Below are 19,073 nucleotides of genomic sequence, written 5' to 3' on the forward strand. Positions count from 1 at the left end.
TTTTTCTTGTTGCGTGGAAAACAGGAGGGAAAGAGCAACCACAGGAGGAATTCCACTCTTGCTGCTTCAAGGGATGGATCAGGAAGGGAACAGGCTGCAGGGAATTTGGAGTGCAAACTGAGATCTCTCCGATATTTTCGGCTCAGTCAGTCCATCGGTGCTTGGTGGCTGTTTAGGCCACGTACAAGGTGAATGATGGTGCACATCGCAGAGCTGCTGGTGGCTCCTTCCCCTGCCCGGCTGTCAGTCACCCTGCAGGGTGCTGGAGCAGCGTGCCAGAGGCCACGGATCCTATGGATCCCATGGATCCCAGGGGCGTGAGCAGGAGCCTGAGCCTGCTGGCCACTCCTTGCTCTCTCTTATCCTGACTTTTCAGCTCTGCAGCGAATCCAGCTCGAGCTTTTCAACCCTTAGAAACCCAGGGAACTTTCATGTCTGCTCTCAGATCTGGGATTTAAATCCAGCCCTTATCAAAGCACCCCGTGACCAGGCAGGCCCTGAATCCCAGCAGGGATCTGATAAAGAGGGACCTGACATCCTAAAGAAACCCTTTGAAATCCTGCTGGGATTGATTTGTATCCATAATGGAGCCCAGAGCTCTCTGCCAGGGAGAGATGAAGCTGCTCCTTTGCTTTATCATCCTCAGGCCCTTCCCAGCTTCGAGGGAAATTCACTCCCTCTTCAAGCCCCAAAATCATGGAAAAGTTCCTTTGTATCCTTCTCTCTACAGCCCCTACGTGGATTAATCAACTTTTTATTTGATATGGTGTCATTCTCCTTTTTTTTCCCTTGGATAAAACTGCACGGTGAGCAATCAGAGCAGAAATATGAAATGCAGGAGTCTTGGATTCCACAGTGGGATTAACTTCCCTTTTCTGCTCTCTTTCAGGACAGGAAAAACCACTGAACTCGCCCCATCTTTGGGACCAAGAGCTTTGGTGTTGGAGTAGGCAAAGCCAGCTAGGGCCCCCCTTGTCCTGCCCATGGTGGGGGTCAGGGACAGGCTCCTCTTCTCCTCTGGGCTGGGATGAACTGCCTAGGGAATGCTCTTTCTGACAGGCCGGTCCTAGCCCCGGCTACTGGAAATGGGCAGAGGTGAAGAGGCAAGTGCCAGAGTTCCTTGGGGATGATGGAATTGTGGTGTTTGGCTGTGCCCAGAGGGGCAGGTTGGGCATTTCTGTGTGTCTGAGGACCGGTTTGGGTGCTGGGGAGCCCGGGGAGCCGAGCTCTCAGTGCATTCCCAGCTCTCCCAGGGGTGGCAGCTGGTGCAGGGCTGGGTGACAGCCTCTGGTCGGGCTCGGGGCAGGCCCTGGCCCCGGCATGGACACGCTGGGGTGGTTTGGGGCCGCTTGGGGAGCCGTGGGAGGCAAATGAGGGATGGTGCTGGGCGGAGCGATCGGCCTGCGCTCGTGTCAGCGCAGCCGTGCAGGGCACTGGGATCTGGGTAAAACACCGGCTCTCCTGGCGTTCAGGGATGCAAGGTCTGAGGGACTGGATTTACTTGGGCCTTTCCAGGACAGCAGGAACAAGAGGAGGTGTGGTGCCAGAGTTGCGTCCCATCCAGTTGCATTTCCCTCTTTCCCATTTCCATTTCCTCCTCAGTGCAGGTGTCCCCTGCAGCCCATGAGCACGGGGCCGGTGACAACTCCCTGTCTGTAGAGGGATTCCTTATGGAACAAGGGCATATGATACCCCTGGAAAGATTGGACAACCCAGGGTTGCTGAGGAAAAGCCCCTGAACAGGCCCCTGACTGCAGGCAGCCCTGAGAGTCCTTGGCAAGGTATACAGCTGCCTGGCTCCCCCCCTCATTAGAGGCCATCTAGAGGGCCTGGGCGTGAATCTTTGCAAAAGTAGATGTAAGTTGGCATAGTTGAACAATAAGGGGAGAATGATGCTTAATCGTATCTGTGTACATGTCATTTATGTGGCCAGCTCTCCGGACTCGGTCCCTAACACCTGTCCTCCTCCTGTCCCCCTGTGCCCCTTTTGTTGGACAAGTCTCAAATGGCAACGCACATTCCCAAAGACTATCTGCTTCCTTAAATCCATGGACCAGCTAGTGCTGTCACTCAACAGCTGAAATGAGCTTTCAGAGCCTAGAAACTAGCAGGAGTGACAAACAAATCGATTTGAATCTGGAAATAGGTGAGTTCCACCCACCCACTGCTGCTGATGCAGAGACTGGGGCTCAGGGCATCTGCGCAGCCCTTCCCTTTGGCACTGATCCTGCACTGGAATGTTGTGTTGTTGCCAAACCGGGCCTCAAACCAGGAGAAGGTAAGCCCTGACCATTTGCCCCTGACCCACCCACAGTGTGTTATCTGGAGCGTGTGCCTCAGCTGGTGTCACTTGAGTTTCACCAGAGTTGCAAGTTGGCTCCTGCTCTGGGCGATTCCGAGTGACCATCACATCAGTTCTGCACTAAGCACCGTTTAGCCAGACCCAGAGATTTGGCCACATAGTGACTTCTGAACAGAAAATCAAAATGCAGGAAAAGTGCCAGGACCACTGACGGGCCTGGGTACAGCACGGTCTTTGTGGGTCACTGTCACTCCAGGCCCTTACAGTCTCTCCTCATCTTTCTTGTAGGCTCCCTTCAGGTGCAGGAGCCATTGCTCACTGGTGTTTTTGACTATTCTCTGCCAAGGAAATGAGTTGAATTTCCTTGTCAAATCTAATAGGCTTTTATACTTGGGCTTCTCTGCTGTGGGATTCATACTTAGAGACTGGTGTTGGTGTCTGGACGCTTCCAGAAGGTGGATGTTATCCCTGGATGTATAAAGAAAACGCCTATCCATCATCTCTCAGGCAATGAGAGCGGTGCAGGTGTCTGGCATGGCAGCCTTTCCACCAGTTCACTGGTTGAGCTGGTGCCAAGGTGAGCCCACTCTCTAAATTTCCCTTGCATGCCTCAAGGCGTGCATCGTAAGATTCGTGCTTGTTGGAAGGACAGGATTGAGCCGGTCTCCTGAGCAGTGAGTGTCAGGCGACGTTCTCTTTGCTGCACGTTGGTGACTCCAGGGGGTTCTGGAGTAATACAGACATGCAGGCTCGAGAAGGCACAAAAGAGTGCTTTCCTTTCAAACACGGGAACTGGTGAAAAAGTGTGGTTTGTCTCTCACTGCCTGCATTCCCTTCAACCCAGCGAGGCCGTATGGAGCTGATGACTTCCTGCCTGTGTTGACATAGGCCCTAGCCCAGTGTGATGAACTGGAGACTGAAATCGAATACATGACAGAGTGGCTGGATCCATCCTTGGTGTATGGAGAAGGTAATGGATTTTTTTTATTTTTACTAGAACCCCCTGAAGGACTAGTGAGGGGATGTTCTTCCTCACAGCACAGTTGCTGTCCCTCTTGTTTGAGTAGAAATCCTGTTAAGGGGAGACCTAATGACAGTGATGTTAGTAGTGTAGCAGGACAATGTCCTAATCATTTCCACTGCTCGGTAGCTCGCAGAGCACAAGCCCCAGCAGCCTGAAAATGTGCTGCTGTGCATTGCTTTACGAGCAAATACATTGTTTCTAACCCGTTTTGACTCTGCAGGCAAGGACATCCATTGTGCAGGTGCCCAATGGCCTTAGCCTTTTGTGCCTGAAAAATTTCCTGAGAGTACTTATGGGGCAGCAGCACTCAGCTCACTGTGAGGCACATAATGAGACTTGGGTTAGGTGCTGTGTGAAAACTTCTGGGGGACTCTTTGTACCTTTGGGGAAGTGCTTCGAAAATATTGCTCCCTTTTAATGATCTTTGCTTCTTTCCAATATTTGCTTCTCACCAAGTATTTTTCTGAGCCCTAGGAATGTGTTTCTTGAGGCATTACTTGCATGAGGACTTAAGTCTGCTAGAAGCAAGGAAATCTGCCTCCTTGCTGTTTCCATGGTAGCATTTTTAACAAACAAGTTTTCTGCAAGGCTCTGGTAGGCCCCAGAATCTAAAAAGTTTATGAGAAAGTTTAAAGGTTCTTGCGGCCAAGCCTAGCTGCGTGTTTAGGTATATGTATGTGTTTCCTATTCCTGCTGCATCTTGGCTTTCTGAAGTTGCTGTATCCTCTTGCATGCCATTATGCCTGGGAGAATTCATGCCACGATTCCTCCAATCTGGCACTAGTGTGCTCCTTGCTTGGTGTACAGAGCATCCTTGAGCACATTGTTAGGAATCTTAGCATGGAAAATAATTGAGATGTGAAGCTGGAGATCAGTAACACGCTTGAAAAGCCAAAAGTTTTCCTGGACTGTTAAGTCACATTATTATGAATGCCGCAAAGGAAGTCTGTCCATAGGCTGGGCCTGTCTTTGGCACTAGCTCAGCTCTACCGTGCAGAAAAAATTGTGTAGTGCTTTGGGGTTGTGCATTTCAACTGTAATGTATTGTCCAATTTATCTAATGGGTCTCACATGAATTTTGTGTGTCAATCTCGTTGCAAAGCTAAAGGCTGAGAGGGGACACTGTCGGTAATACAGAAAATACTACCCTGTGTACAGAACGCATCTCTGAACGCCTCTGAACAGACTGTGCTGCCTCTTAGCTGGACACTCCCACCCAAATGGCTGACTTGGAAAAGATAAGACAGACAGTGGGTCTCCTGTTGCTGCGGACCGTTACCTCCCGTCGAGACTCTTTTACTTTGTGACCTGCAGCTTCTTTTGTACATTGCAACTCTGTTGTGGCTTTAGTTTGTTCTCTGTGTAATAAAGGTGGAGTATGCAGGACTGTATACACCATCTCCCGAATGAGTTGGACATTATGGGGAATGCCACAAAGGTGACAGACCAGTTGTTGTTTTAAAAACAAAGGCAACCCTTTGGGATGATTGCAGAGTACAAATCTCACACTCAGTTGTTGCTTTATTGCCACTAAGAGCGGTTGCTTTGATGTTGATGAACACCGGTAGATTGTCTTTTACTTTGTTTAAGCAGCCATGTTTATTTCATCCACCTCTGAAGCTTGGGAAGAAGACAAAACACTGTTAGATAATCATTTAAAATAAAGCTGGTGTTCCAAGAGTAGAGGAATAAACACGTGGGAGTAAAGGAGAGACAGGAGTCATTTAAGGAATCGGCTTTCCTCAGCATGAGTGGACCCAGCCGTAAGCACCGCTGTATCATATGGAGCACATGCAACCACTGAATGCGTCTCAGTGGCTGAGAATACACCCTCCAGCGTTTTGCAGGCCAATGAGCTGTTTTCCTTTTGTGTGTAAATATTTTGGCCATAGAATAAAGGGACTTTCTGTATATCCGTGTGTGTGTCTGGGTGCCTCTCTGGATGTATTTATACATCTCAAAGAAAACGGTCTGTACCTGTGACTGAGACCACTCTGAGACGTTCTTCCCTTGCTGTCCTTCACAGGAGGCTATTATTTGACAAGTGCTTATGGAGCACTTTCACTGTTCAAGAACTTCCAGGAAGAACAAACCGCCCTATAGCTCAGCTCAGAGGCCTGAGATACTCTCCGGCAGTGGCACAAATACCTCTGGTTGATGATTTTCAGATAGAGCTTAGGGCTGAAATAAAAACTGGGATGATTGTGTTGTTGTAAATTGCTATTTGAGAGGTATGATTTGTAGCAAATTCCCTTGGTGCTGCCAAACACCTCTGCAAACCTACACTACTGCTTACATGAAAGTTCCTTACCAAACTCCTTCACCACCTCCTGTAAGGAGCCTGAAGCAGCAGACTGATGGATTTCAATCCTAAATCAGGTTCTCTACATTCTTTCTCTGACCCTTCTCTACAACCCTTTCCTTCAATTTGCTCTTGAAGCCTCCTAGTTTTGTTTAAAACACTGCATCTAAGCAATAATAGAGGTAACAATACATCAAGTCCAGAACTACTGGAATCAGTAGTTCTGATGTTGCAACCTTCTCACAGATAACACAAGCTTCCAAAGAACTCTCTTGGAACAGGGAAAGAAGAGAAAGTACATGGACTTTCAATGCAATACTCGAAAACCAGCAAGAGATTTAGTCTTGTATATCAAATGTCAAAAATCACATGCATAATTACAGAATTTTTTATAGTTAAAGAAGTATTTCAAAACCCAACCCTGACAGTTCACCTGCAACTTGCATCAAATATCTGTTATCCATAGGAAGGAAAGCCCGGTGCCCCAGTGTGTCAGGTGCAGAGGATGAGCTGTCCAGGGAATGAGCAGCAAATCCTTTCTGCACCTGCCCTCACACTGGGACTGGCAACAACCCCGGGTGTGAGCTGTGAGGATGATGAGGGGTCAGAGCAGCCCCAGGTGTGAGCTGTGACGGTGAGGAGAGGGCGGCTCCTGCCGGGGGCTGTTTTAGGAGGGGTTTCCTCAACTCACTTTTGCACGGCGATGCTGGAAGAGAGGCGCTTATGCCGGGCTCCTGGGGGGCGGGGGGTGTCTCTCACGGAAGGACGGTGAGAGCGTCTCCCAGGGTCTGGGGGAGCGCTTGGATGTGGAGCGTTGCTTAAATGAGGTGCCGAGGGATGAACCTTTGTGCCGGGGAGTAGCAGGTGAGCCACGGTGTGGATTTGCAAGGGGGATCTTTCTCCTTTCCCCTTTTTCCTTTTGATTTCATCTTGCCAACCCCTCGACACGCCCGCCCCCCCCTCCTCCCCCGCCAGTACCTCCAGAAAAAAAAAAAAAGGGGGTTGCGAGGACAAAAGGGGTGTAAATTGACGGAAGAAATTCCTCTTTCGTTATTGCCTGTGTTTAAACTGGGGGGATGCCCCTTCACTTGTGACTTTAAGGGTATTGATTGAAGGAAAACCTGCCTTTTCTATGGTGTTAGGGTTATCAGTTGATAGGGAGTTCCCACGTTCCACTTTAAATGGAAGGGGAGAGCACGGGTCTTGCCACTTTAGGGGTTTGAATTGCGGGTAACCCCCCCGCATTTTCATCATCCTGAGGTTTACGTTGAGGGGGAAGCCCTGTTGTCCCTGCTTTTTAAGGGTTTTAATTGAGGTAAAAATCGCCGTTTTCCCATTATTTGAAAGATTTAATTTGAGGAAAGCCCGTCTCTTTCTGATATTTCAGGGGATTGAGCTGAAGGGGAGAACCCATTTATTTGCCATTGTATTGGTTTAAATTGTGGTAAACACTGCCCGTTGCCTCAGTTCCAGGGGTTAAATTGAAGGAAACTCCAGCTCTTCCAGCATTTGAAGGGTTTAGATGGGGGCGTGCCGCTGCATTTGAGGGCGCTTTTGCCCGTGCCTCGGCCCCCAATGTCTTGCGCGGGAGCACTCCTGGCCCCTGGGGAGGCCCTTTCTGGCCCCTTCTAAGGAGGAATGGCAGTTTGGGGACTGGGCTGCTGACAGGGACCGACGGAGCCGCCGCGGTCCGAGCCGTGCGGAGCCCAGGCGAGCGCTGTCAGGGCGGGCAGGCGGGAGACGAGGCGCGGAGCCGAGCCGCTCCCTGTCGTCCCGCCCGCTGCGTGCGTTCCGTGCGCGGGGCTCGGGCGCCGCCGGGTCCCCCTCGGCCCGGTGCTGCTCGGCAGGCGCCGGGGGCGGGCGGGGCTCTCCCGGCGCGGGGCCGCCCCCGCCTGCCGGAGGAGCCGCTTCCGTGCCGGGAGCCGCGCTCCGCCCGGGTCCGGGAGCGCGGGGTCGCCCCCGGTCGCCGAGTGCCGCCGGTGCCGTGGGTCGCGTGGCTTTTCCGGTCCCCTCGCACCGTGGAACGGCGCCAGCCCGGCCCGAGTCCCGGCAAGGGACGCTGGGGGACGCTTGTGGCTTGTCCGCTTCAGAGCTTGCTTGCAAAAGTCACTGAAAGGAAGATTGGAAAAAACCCAACCCCGACTTCCCAGGCTTTTTGCCTGGGGACTTTTTTTGGTGTTGCTCTTTAACTGAGCCACGCCTTTAAATACCAACGTGGGTGCCTGCTGGAAGCGGTGTTCCATGTATATTGTACTCTCTCATGAGACCTTCGTGGTGTCATATTTCCATTGCTGTGTTAATCCAGCGGCAGGGGTGGAGATAACTGGAGGTCCAAGCTGACAGTGTGCCGTGCATCTGTTGTTCACTGATCTATTTGTGGTGTGAAAAACGAGGTTCACTCTCCTGTGAGAATTTAAAGGGTTTAATATAAAGACAATAAGAGACACATAAAATAAAGCAAAGGGGTAATGGCTGGATGCCTTGGCGCTCTGCCAAGAGCACACCTGATGCTCGAGGTGAGTCCTTTTTATACTATTTTTACTGTCTGTTCTCGATTAATATTCAAACTTTTCCCGGAGCTGTTCTGCATGGCCACTCCTTGGTTCCGCCTTTTTAAAGCATGCGTACTCTTCTGCCTTGCGGTTTTATTTCTTTTGATTCTTGGGGTTGGGCTCACTAGGTAAGAGTCGATGGTAGGGTGGATCTCTTAATTCTCTAGACAGTCAGGGCTGATTGCAGCTTTGGGCCTCTTCGTCTCTCCGGGCAGAGCGGTGATAGCAGCTCTCGGACTCTCCTGGCCGCCCGTTCTTCGGGCGGAGTAGCCTTTGGGCCCTTTTGTTCCCTGGACAAAGTGTTGATTAGCAGCTTCTCGGGCCTCATCCTCTGTTCGCTTGGAGGTTATCTTACTTGGTCACACTTGCTAACATTCTTGCTAAAAAGAGAGAAAACCACATCCACACAGCAAAAAGCATTTCTAACATTATATAATACCTACTTTTATACTTGCGAGAAGCCAGTATTATAGTATGTTTATAACGGTGGTGTTCATTTCATCTGGATGCAGAGTTGGGCTTTTTGGGCAGATGGTCCCCCTCAAACCACAAGGCTTATTTAAACCTTGTACACTATTTTTTGAAGATGCAGGGTGGGTGAGGACTTTTTCTTGTTGCTGTACTAGGGAATGGAATGCAGGAGGTTCCTACAATATTGGCATTGAGGTTGGAATGTTCAAGGATATCAGTGTGACGATTCTCAAGGATGAATCTTGCTCCCGGCAGTCTGTAGCGTGGTAGAGCAGGGCACGACGAAGCAGGGTGTGAGGCACAGGCAGGGTAGGAACAGTGAGGTGCTTCATGCTGGCAGCTCGGTTTGGTGTTGCTGATGTTTTCAGAGTAGAAGCAGATTGATTTGGTTCCGGTGCACTGGAACAGGATCCAAACCTTAGAAAGTATTTCTTTGTCCTCAGGCTGAAAAATATTGCTGTGCAGCACTTGTTCCCTTGCACCTTCAGTTCATTGTGGAAAGCATTTATTTTAGTGAGCAAATGTTGTTGTGGCTGGTGCAGTGAAAAGCAGAAGAGTTCTTGGTAAGATCAACTTGGAGAGCTCAAGTGCCAGCCAAAACCTTGCTGTGTTCTGCTGTGATGCCACTGAGGGAGGAAAAGAGTGAGTGTGGAAAGCCCTGAGTGGAGTGGTGGGAAATGGGAGGAGAGGAAGAGTCAGGCTGATATGCAGAAAAGATTCCACTGCTGGAATAAATAGTAAAGTAGGTATGTTTATTCCAGCACTGGAACACATGGGGGAATAGTTCCTCCAAAGTCATGCATGCCGACAGCTGCATTCAGCTTGGTATATATCGGGTTACAAGTTCCATATTCATTAAGTTTCCCAATATGCCTATACCTATTCATTGCCTAGCCTCGCTTTGTATTACAATGAGCCCAAAAGTCACTTATGTCTGCGCTGCACTTGTGCAGTGTTGTCTGGTGGTTGTGGGCAGGGGTCTCCGGAATGAAATAAGAGTCTTCCTCAGATGAAGTAAAGGGTCTTCCTCATCCTGAACTTTTCACCTTGCTTCCATGTGCATGCTCTTTATGTCCCTGGCCCAAGTCTAAACTTCAAGACTGGTTTGAGTTAGGTTAAAAACAGGATCTTTGGTCAAGATTCCTTCCCTTTATCAATAGTCCACTATCTTCTCGTCTTGCTTTGGTAGGCACGATAAGTGTTGAGCAAGCTGTATGCATTGCTTTTAACAAAAAACTTCTTAGTAAATCATTTAACCTCTGCTTCCCCATCCCCCCTGATTAAGGGCTAAATATGGATTTAAACTGGGCCAGGTGTTAGTGTAGGAAGAGACATTTAACTGCAATTTATTTGTTTCAGGAGGTGTCTCATCATATAGTCTGCTATTTAACAGTTTCCATGCCAGGTTAATTGTAGTGGAAGACAGCAAATGAAGCCAAGAGACTCAGTTAGGATGTCCCAGGTCCCTGCCAAGCACAGATTACAAAAAACCAAACCCTGGGATTACAAAAATACTAAAAGCTCATCTTAAAAAATACTAAAAAAACAGTCTACCAAAAACTAGGTTCCAAAATACTAGAATAACATTGTTTCAAAATAAGAGAAACCCAAATTTCAAAATACCAGAAAACCAGGTTTCAAAATCTCAGTTTTAAAATACCAGATGACCAAGTTCCAAAATACCAAAGTTACCCTGTTTCAAAATTGCAAACTACCAGGTTCCAAAATACCTTTTTTTTTCCCATTTCATAATAGCAGAGTCTCAAGTTCCAAAATATCAAAATGACTCTGTTTCAAGATATCAATTTGCAAAATACCAATTTTCAGATGTCTTATACAGGCAGGATTCCCAAACCCACAAGAATGCAACATTGTCAAAATGGGATCTGTGCTACCAAAATGGATATTTTATCCTCTGAAAAGCTTTCTTACAGTGACCATCAACACAGGTATTTATTTTAATTGTACAGCCAGATGCAATAAGACTTTTACTTCAAAAGCAAACACATAGTAGTTTTCTGCTTAGATTGTGTCCACGAGGACCGGCATTTGGGCCGGAGAGCTGCAGTTGGGATCAAAGGATGGAGTCAATCTGCTCCTTGCAGATGCACAAGGAAAGATCGAGTAGCAGGCAGAGGGAGTATTTATAAACAATATCAATATTTCACTGAAATTCAGGGTGGACTGGTGATGGGCGTGCCTGCCAGGATCAGCCATAAACAACCCGGCCAAACCCCCAACCCCTCAAGGGGTGCGTCAAACACTTCAACGGAAACGCAAGTCAGTAATGATTATGGAAGAGAAATTACTGGTAATTGCTTGTGATCTGTGGGGAATTTCCTTGGTAGTTACAAGTCTAGGACATACGGAATTTTGAAGGCAGGATCCCAGTTTTGGCCACGGGCACCCGGACGAGAAGGCCGGTCCTTTTCCACGGAAAGGAAAGCCCCGAAACACCCCGGTGTTTCGGGGGTGGACGATGGCCCGCGCAGGGGAGGGAACAACCGGCAGGACCATTCTCTGCCTCATCCCTGCACTCCAAGATCCAGCAGCCCCAGGTGCGACCAGTGAGAATGAGGAGGGGGCGGCTCTTGCCACAGGCTGCTTTCAGAGGATTCCCTGGGCACACCTATGCAGGGAGCTGCTGGTCGAGAGGGGCCAACGGAGGCATCTCGAGAGCCCCTCCGGGAACAATGGTCACAGCATCCGGCAGGAGCTGGGAAGTTGGCCGGATGCACCTGGGTACAGAACATCGCTTCAAGAAAATGCCCAGGGAAAAACCTTTGTGCCAAGGGGCGGCACCTGAGCAGGCAGGGGAGCCTGTGAGGTCCCTTTCATCTCATCAGCCCCTCTTCAGAGCCCCCAGTCCCTCCCCAGTGCCCCCAGAAAAGAGAGAGTTATTAGGAGAAAAGGAGCTTAAATTGAGATAATCAGCTTCCTTTTTCCATAATTGTCTGTGTTAAAATTGGGGGGGTATCTGCTTCCCCTGTCATTTTAATGGTCTCATTTGAGGGAAACCCTGCATTTTCCATGCCATCAGGAGTATAAATTGACAGGGAATCCTCACTGTCCATTATTTTCCAGTTTAAATGGAAGGGGAAAACCTCAACAATGCTCTTTTATGCATTTGAATTAAGGGTAGCTTCCCCCTTTTCATTGTCCTAAGGTTTAAATTGAGGGGGAAGCCCAGTTGTCCCTCCTTTTTAAAGGTTTGAATTGAGGAAAAATCCCCCTTTTTCCATCACTGGAGAGATTTAAAGTGAGGAAACCCCTCTTTTCCCAATAGTTTAGGGGATTAAATTGAAGGGGAGAAGCCATTTATTTGCCACTGTATCAGTTTAAGTGGAGGTAACTGGTGCCCATTCCCGCATTGTAAGGAGCTCAATTGAAGGAAGCTCTCCCTTTTTGAGCATTTTAAGGATTTAAATCTGTGTTTCAGGGTGCTCCTACCCGAGCCCCGGTACTGAATGTCATATGGGAGCGAGTCTGGCACAGATGTAACCCTAATGCCACCTGGGAGTGTATTAATTTTTCTTATTTTTATTTTTAATGTATATAGCCCTAATTAGAGATCTCAATGAGAGTTACATCATTCATACAATTACTATTCCTCTCTACCTTAGTCACATGTGGAATACTACTTATTAATCACTAAGGAATATTTATCCAAGTTAGGAACAAATTATCCAAGTTATCTAGCTGTGCTGCCAAAACACAATGTTTTATTTCTTACCGGTTTTCTGCCCTTTTGCTTGATGTTGTTGAAGCAAAAAAGAAAGTGTCATCATTTCCCTGAAGAGTTTTCTTCTCTATTGAGCCTTTTACTCATCTCGAATTTAAGTCAGAGGAGCCAAATGACCACTGCTCCTCCAAGAGCTTTTATACCTTGCGGTATTTGCCTCCTCCCTTTTCCTGGGCATTGTGGGATCGAGAGGCGGGCCCGGCCAGAGCTATATCAACCCCAGCCTTTGGCAAAGGGCTTCATTCCCTCCCTGGGAGTGACTGTGACAAGAGCTTTCCTCTTATTTCAATGAAAGGGATCTTTCAGCTTAGCTTGTTTTCAGTAGGTGCTTTTGGTATCTAAAGCATCAGAGGCCTTAAAGGCACTGTGAAGAAGATAGCATTGAACACAGAGAGTATATAAGTTCACAATTTTTGGTTGTGCATTCAGGGGTGATAAGGTGCTTTTGCGATTTCTGTTTTTGTTCTTGTATTTTTTTTTAGGAGTTGTGTAACTTCCCGCAATTCCAGATTGCGTTGAGTGCGATACTTCAGTTTTTTTCAGCAAATGCATTGTGTCCCAAAAGGGATTTGCCCCATGTCAAAGATGATGACTGAGATCGAGGCTTCTAATAGTCAAGGATTGTGACTGGGAGAGGGAGGGGGTGTGCAGGGTATTGGACTAGGGGTTATTGTGGGGAGGTTTTGAAGGCAGCACAGTAGGAAACAGTGTCCATTTGGGGCCCCCTAAAGCTTTTCTACACGTGCAGCAGATGCATTTACGTGCGTCTTACGGCCCACAAACGCATCCACTGCACTCACAGAAATGCCTCGTAACTTTGTCTCTCGCTAATGCAGGTGCCCATCATAATAACAGCCACAGCCTTGACATGGGCTAAAGCCAGAGACTTGAGGACCTAGGCGCACTTAGGAGCGAGCGAGCAGCTGACTTGTTGGGATTTGGCCCATGTGCTCCTAAACTCGTCTATTGATTTTGGCTCTTTTTTTATCCAAGAGGCTACCCGGCAATTGCGGGGCCTTCCAAGATGGCCGAGGCAGATTTATTTCGCGTCCAATGCGGATGCACATCGCGGATCATTTGAAAGATAAGTTGGGTGCCACAACCTGGGGATGGGATGCCAGCAGAGCAGCGGGTTAGAAATTCCTGGGAGAGATTTAAAAATTAGCAGAGGGGAAAGGGGATGCCCTTTAAGGGGCTTCTTTGGACAGCTAAAGAGAGCAGCTCTACTTTTGATTGCAACCGTAGGACATGCAGAGCAGTTCCCCTCAGTCTTGTGCTGTCTAGCATGCTTTTGGGATCCCTTGGATCAGATATCTTTGCCTTTTCCCTTTGAGGGCCTTATTACAAGCATTGGCTGCCATCTCTAGGTTCTTGAATATTTGTACTTTATCGGCATGATGCCAATATAATTTGTTCTTTTACCGGCGGGCTCAGCCACATCTTGGAATCCCATCTTGGAATCGCATCTCAGAAGCGTCGAGTCGGATGCCTTTTGAGGCCTTGTTCCTGGCTCTATTGCCATCCATCCTTTGCAGCCGTGAGCTGTCATGTCCTGGGGCTTCTAAGACTGTAAGGATATGGGGAACATTCTGAATGTAGCATTGTCTCGCAGCCATCTTGATCATCGTGACCAACAGTCCTTCTCACAGGTCATTGTTACAGTTTTTTTCTTCTGCTCCGTAGAGCCTCCACCATCGCCATACCATCAGTCATCTCTTTGGCGTTGTCTCGGTCGTTGCCATTATTCTTCTTCCTGAGAGCTTTTTTTATCATCCTAGTGTCACACTGTTTGTAGTATAATGTGTAGTTTGTGTTTAGCCTGAAACTGCTCTGCCCTGTGGAGTAGACTGGGGGGGTAGGTGGAGTAGAAAGAAGACTTTACGGGGAACTTTTTGCTTTGTTTAGCCACCTGAGCCACACCTCGGATGGAGCAACCGCAGCCAGTTCATGCAAGGTTCGGTGGAGGCATGGGAGAAGTACTGCAGTGTCTCGCAGTTTTCTAGTCATTTGTTTTAATGCATGCTGTTTGCGGCTCCTAGATGGTTTGCTTTGAGAAATGAGAACTTGGGGAAGGCGAAGCTTTCCCTGTGTGCCTGAGTGACTTTGACAAATAATTTTTTTTGCAGAGGGATAGGATGTAAACCAGACACAAATGGAGGAGGCCAGAGGAGCACAGCAATGAGGTGGGTTGGCACCTGAAGCCCAAGCTCCAGCCTGACTTTCTTCAATGCTTACCCCGTTGTTTGGCTCTTTGTTTCATTAGAAGATGCGAAGCGCTTGGTACGGCCAGGTACTGGTACCGGGGGCACCATGAGCCAGATGAGTATTGGTGACTGAGATGAGTATTGATTCCAGCACAGAGCTGGATGTTACCGGAGTTTTAATGTGTTAGTAATAAAACTATAAACATCCTTTGTTTTTTTGTGTTTTACAGGTGGTCTGAAGCATTCCAGCCGCTGGTCCAATATGACAGAGGCCCTTGCGGAAAGAGGTCACGGTCAAGCGGTTTCAGATGGAAACTAATCCGGCAATGCCATGCTTTCAGACCCTATGTCGGTACATGCCTTTCCGTTTTGTTTTGCCCTGTCTCCCCCGGGAAGGTCCATTGTCATTCAGCTTTTCAGGGGAGGTGTAAACAGTGGCTATGTCACCAGATTGTTCTTTGTCTTAATTTTTAGGAAGTAAAGCCAGGTATCACCAATCAATGTCAAATGAGTGAGGTGAGCAGTGACCGGTGGACAGAACCAGTTGTTATTGCATGGTTGCCACGTTCTGGTGCAGCTCTAAGCATCCGTTGTTGTTTGTATGTTTAAGGTGGTCCACTTTTTTATGCTGAATCGCCTTGCCACCGGCTGATGGACCCGGCTCGCCGCCATCGTGAGCCTGTTGGAAGTATCACGGGACTCTGTGACGGAGCCTTGACCTTTTCCATTTGAAGGTGCCCTCCACGTTGAATTTGGCAATGGCTGAGGATTTGTGGCAAGTTGGGGGAGGGGGGGAGGAGGGGTGAGGGTCCCCTCAAGTTTCAGCCATGCCACGTGGCCTTGTCTCCTCTTATCTCAGGTATGCCCTGTGACGGCGGCGTCAGACTGGGAGTGCGGCCGGAGCATGTGGCCCGAGGGCCCTGGCCATTTTAGGAGATGGTGAGTACAAGAATTGTTGGGTTTTGGCCAGTGTGCCACTAAGTTCACGGCTTGACGTTTGGTTTTCTTTCTTGTAGCCAACTAAGAGACAACAGCCCGGTGACGGCAGGAACTTCCCAGATGGCGAGGCGGCCTTCTTTCACACCTGACCTGGATTCGCATTCCCGGACCTCCGAGAGATAAGTGGAGGGCTACGCCTCACAGAGGGGATGAGAGCGATGTGCCGGGTCAGGACTCGTTGGAAGGATTTTTGAATTAGCTCTGGAGACGGGGATGTCCAAGAAATGGCCCCTTTAGGCCACACGATGGGAAAGTCTCACTTTTGATCACAATGCTGAGGCACGTAGGACAGAACAGTCCCGGTGCGTGTCGTGTCACTCGTCTATCGTGTGTTCTGCGTCTTTTGGGCTTCTCGCATCGTGTGTCTTTTTCCTTAGCCCTTAGAGGTGACTGGTGGCCTTTCTTCTCACTGGGAGTTTTCTCTCCGTGTTGCACCCCCTTGTTGGTCACGTCCCGTGTCACAGGGGCCAGCGTGGGTTTGGCCCGGAGCTGCTCTGCCCTGCTGCATAGTCTGGCATTATAGGTGCGATAGGGCAAAGCCCGGGGACTTGAAATTTGTTGTGTAGGCTGTAGTTGCCATCTAGATGGTATTCCTAGATTGACACGAGGTGCCTGTAGCCTTTAAGTTCTCATGCAGCGCTTTGACTTTTGTCATCACTGTCTTTCAGACGCAGATCGATTCTATCTGTGGTGGAGCGCTCCATACTAGGTGAGGGGGTTCGCACAGGAAGGTGAGTTGCCGTTTGTGTTTGCAGGGCAAGTGTAACGCGGTGGCTCTGTTCCACTGTTGTCCTGTCCTCATTTTTAGGAGGTAAAGCCGGATCTCAGCAGTCCACGTCAAGTGAGCGAGGTAAGCAGTGGCCGCTGTAAAGAAAAAGTTGTTCTTGCTTGGGTGCCAAGTTCTGGTGCAGCCCTTAGCATCCATTGTCATTTGTGCGTTTTAGGCGGTCCACTTGCATTACGCCGAACCCCCTCGCAGAACAGCCGACGGACCCGGCTCGCCGCCCTCGTGACCCCTCCGCAAGTATCGCAAAGCTCTGCGATGAAGCCTTGACCTTTTCCACGTGACGGTGCCGTCCGGGTAGCCTTCGGCAACGGCCGAGGAGTTGCGGCGAGTCGGGGAGGGAGGGAGGAGCGAGGGTCCACTCGGGTTTCAGCAATGCCACATGGCCTGTCTCCTCGTAGCTCAGGTATAGCCTGCCACGGTGGCGTCAGCCTCGGAGCGCGGCCGAAGCGTGCGGCCCGAGGACCCCGGCCATCTTAGGAGATGGTGAGTACAAGAATTGTAGTGGCCCACGTCCCGCTAAGTTCAGGCCTTGATGTTTGGTTTTTTTTTATCGTAGCCGACTAAGAGACAACAGCCCGATGACGGCAGGAGCTTCCCAGACGGTGAGTGGCCTTCTTTTGCACCTGAGGAGGATTCGCATCCCTGGATGTCCGAGAGATAAGTTGAGGGGATGCAAGCGGGGTGTCGGGTCGGGGCTCGCCGGGAGGGAATATTGAGTCAGCTTCAGAGATGGGGATGTCTAAGAAGGGGCCCCTTTAGGGCCCCTAAAGGGCAAGTCTCCCTTTCGATCACAGCGCTGAGGCGTGCCAGGCAGAGCAGTCCCAGTGCACGTTGTGCAGCTTGTCTATTGTGTGTTCTGTCTCTACTGGGTGTCTCGTGTCTTCTGCTTTAGCCCTTCGATGTGCCTGCGGTCATTCTTCTCACCGAGAGTTTTCTCTCCTCGTTGCTTCCCCGCATTTGTCATCTGCTGTATCACGGGTGCCTGTGTGGGTTTTCTCTGCAGCTGCTCTGCCCTGCTGCACCGTCTGGCATATAGGTGTAATAGGACAGGGCCCAGGGACTTGAAGTTTGTAATGTAGAGTGTAGTTTGACCTCAAGGTGGTATTCCTAGATTGACACAGGATGGCTGGAGCTATTAAGATCCTATGCATCGCTTTGATTTTTGTCATCACTTTCTTTCAGATGCAGACAGATTAAATCCGTGGCAGAGCACCCCACACCGGGTGAGGGGGTTCCCGCAGGAAGGTCAGTCGCCGTTTGTGTTTGCAGGGCAAGGGTAAATGGTGGCTACGTTACAGCATTGTTCTTTATTTTTAGGAGGTCAAGCCGGATCGCAGCAGTCAAAATGAAGTGAGCAAGGTAAGCGGTGAGAGGCGGAAAGAAAAAGTTGTCATTCCTTGGGTGTCAAGTTCTGGTACAGCTCTAAGCATCCGTTGTCATTTGTGTGTTTTAGGTGGTCTGCTTGTATTCTCCGAGCCTCCTTGCTGCCAGACCTGCCTCGCCACCCTTGTGAGCCCTCTGAAAATATTATGGGACTATTCGACCAAGCCTTCACCTTTTCCGTTCGAAGGGTCTTTCTGAGCAGCCTTTGGCAACGGCTGGGGAGTTGCATCGAGTCAGGGAGGGGGAGGAGGAGTGAGGGTCTGCTCAAGTCTCAGCAATGTCGCATCACCTTGTCTCCTCCTAATCCAGGTATACCTTGCAATGACAGTGTCAGTATCGGAGCGTGGCCAAAGCGTGCGGCCCGAGGACCCTGGCCCTATTAGGAGACGGTGAGTAGCGGAATTGTCGGGTTTTGGCTGAGGTGCCACTAAGTTCATGCACTGATGTTTGTTCGGTTTTCTTTGTGGCAGTCGACTAAGAGAGAACAGCCCGATGACAGCGGGAGCTTCTCGGATGGCGAGGCGGCCTTCTTTTGTGCCCGAGGCAGACATCTGAGAGATAAGTCAAGGCTTGTGACCCACAGATGGGCTGACAGCAGAGTGTTGAGTTGGGACTCGCCAGGAGGGATTTTTGAGTCAGATTTGGAGGTGGGGATACCCAAGAAGGGGACCCTTAGGCCAACATAAAGGGAAAATCTTGATCACAATGCCGAGGTGTGCAGGGCAGAGCAGTCCTGGTGCATGTCACTTGTCTATTGTGTGTTCTCTGTCTTTTGGGCATCTCGTGTCACAGGTCTTTTGTCTTAGCCCTCTGAGCTGCTTATTGCAAACGCTGGGCGTTATTCTTAGCATCTCTTCTCTTGGTGTTCCTCAGTGTGGTGCTGATACCATCGATCCTTTGACTCTTGAGCTTGGAACTTCATCAGAATTGCGTCTCTTTAGCAATGTTGAGTCGGGTGTCTTTTCAGGTCTTGTTCTGAGCTGCATCGACAGCTGTGCACCACAATGATCCATTACAGGGGATGAGGACTTGTAAGAATGCGAAGACAGCTAGAGGATTCTGCCCATACAATTCTCGGGCATCCATCTTTGCGGTTCTTGGATTAAGTCTTTCTGTTAGCGTCCTCTTCTGCCAGGGTTCTTGGAGCCTAGTCGGCTCACCGCTGGTCTCACCTAGGTCATCTCATTCCTCATTCTCTTGGTCCTTGTGCTCATCTAGCCCAGAGTTTTCTCTCCTCGTAGTGTCCCCTTGTTTGTCATCTCCTGTGTCATGGCTGCCTGCTTGGGTTTGTCCCGGAGCTGCTCTGC

General features: G+C 49.5%; 4 long non-coding RNA genes across 6 annotated transcripts; all 4 read left to right on the forward strand.

Moving 5' to 3' along the window:
* The first annotated feature begins 1,703 nt into the window (after nucleotides 1–1,703).
* LOC125321127 lies at nucleotides 1,704–5,237 on the forward strand. The gene is made up of 2 exons (XR_007201465.1): nucleotides 1,704–3,272; nucleotides 4,429–5,237. It is a non-coding gene; the product is annotated as an uncharacterized LOC125321127 (long non-coding RNA).
* Nucleotides 5,238–6,299: 1,062 nt separating this feature from the next.
* LOC125321124 lies at nucleotides 6,300–14,911 on the forward strand. Its single transcript, XR_007201460.1, has 3 exons — nucleotides 6,300–6,492; nucleotides 14,520–14,683; nucleotides 14,828–14,911. It is a non-coding gene; the product is annotated as an uncharacterized LOC125321124 (long non-coding RNA).
* Nucleotides 14,912–15,057: 146 nt separating this feature from the next.
* On the forward strand, nucleotides 15,058–16,430 carry LOC125321125. 3 transcript variants are annotated; one of them, XR_007201461.1, is made up of 6 exons: nucleotides 15,058–15,113; nucleotides 15,208–15,331; nucleotides 15,457–15,536; nucleotides 15,614–15,763; nucleotides 16,265–16,327; nucleotides 16,405–16,430. It is a non-coding gene; the product is annotated as an uncharacterized LOC125321125 (long non-coding RNA). The 3 variants fall into 3 exon arrangements; XR_007201463.1 differs by having other exon boundaries at nucleotides 16,265–16,305; nucleotides 16,405–16,426; XR_007201462.1 differs by lacking the exon at nucleotides 16,405–16,430 and having other exon boundaries at nucleotides 16,265–16,357.
* A 539-nt stretch (nucleotides 16,431–16,969) lies between these two features.
* On the forward strand, nucleotides 16,970–18,315 carry LOC125321123. Its single transcript, XR_007201459.1, has 5 exons — nucleotides 16,970–17,628; nucleotides 17,701–17,742; nucleotides 17,837–17,892; nucleotides 18,076–18,155; nucleotides 18,237–18,315. It is a non-coding gene; the product is annotated as an uncharacterized LOC125321123 (long non-coding RNA).
* The last annotated feature ends 758 nt before the right edge of the window (nucleotides 18,316–19,073 follow it).

This window comes from Corvus hawaiiensis, unplaced genomic scaffold (assembly GCF_020740725.1).
Source record: "Corvus hawaiiensis isolate bCorHaw1 unplaced genomic scaffold, bCorHaw1.pri.cur scaffold_87_ctg1, whole genome shotgun sequence".
Lineage (NCBI taxonomy): Eukaryota > Metazoa > Chordata > Aves > Passeriformes > Corvidae > Corvus > Corvus hawaiiensis.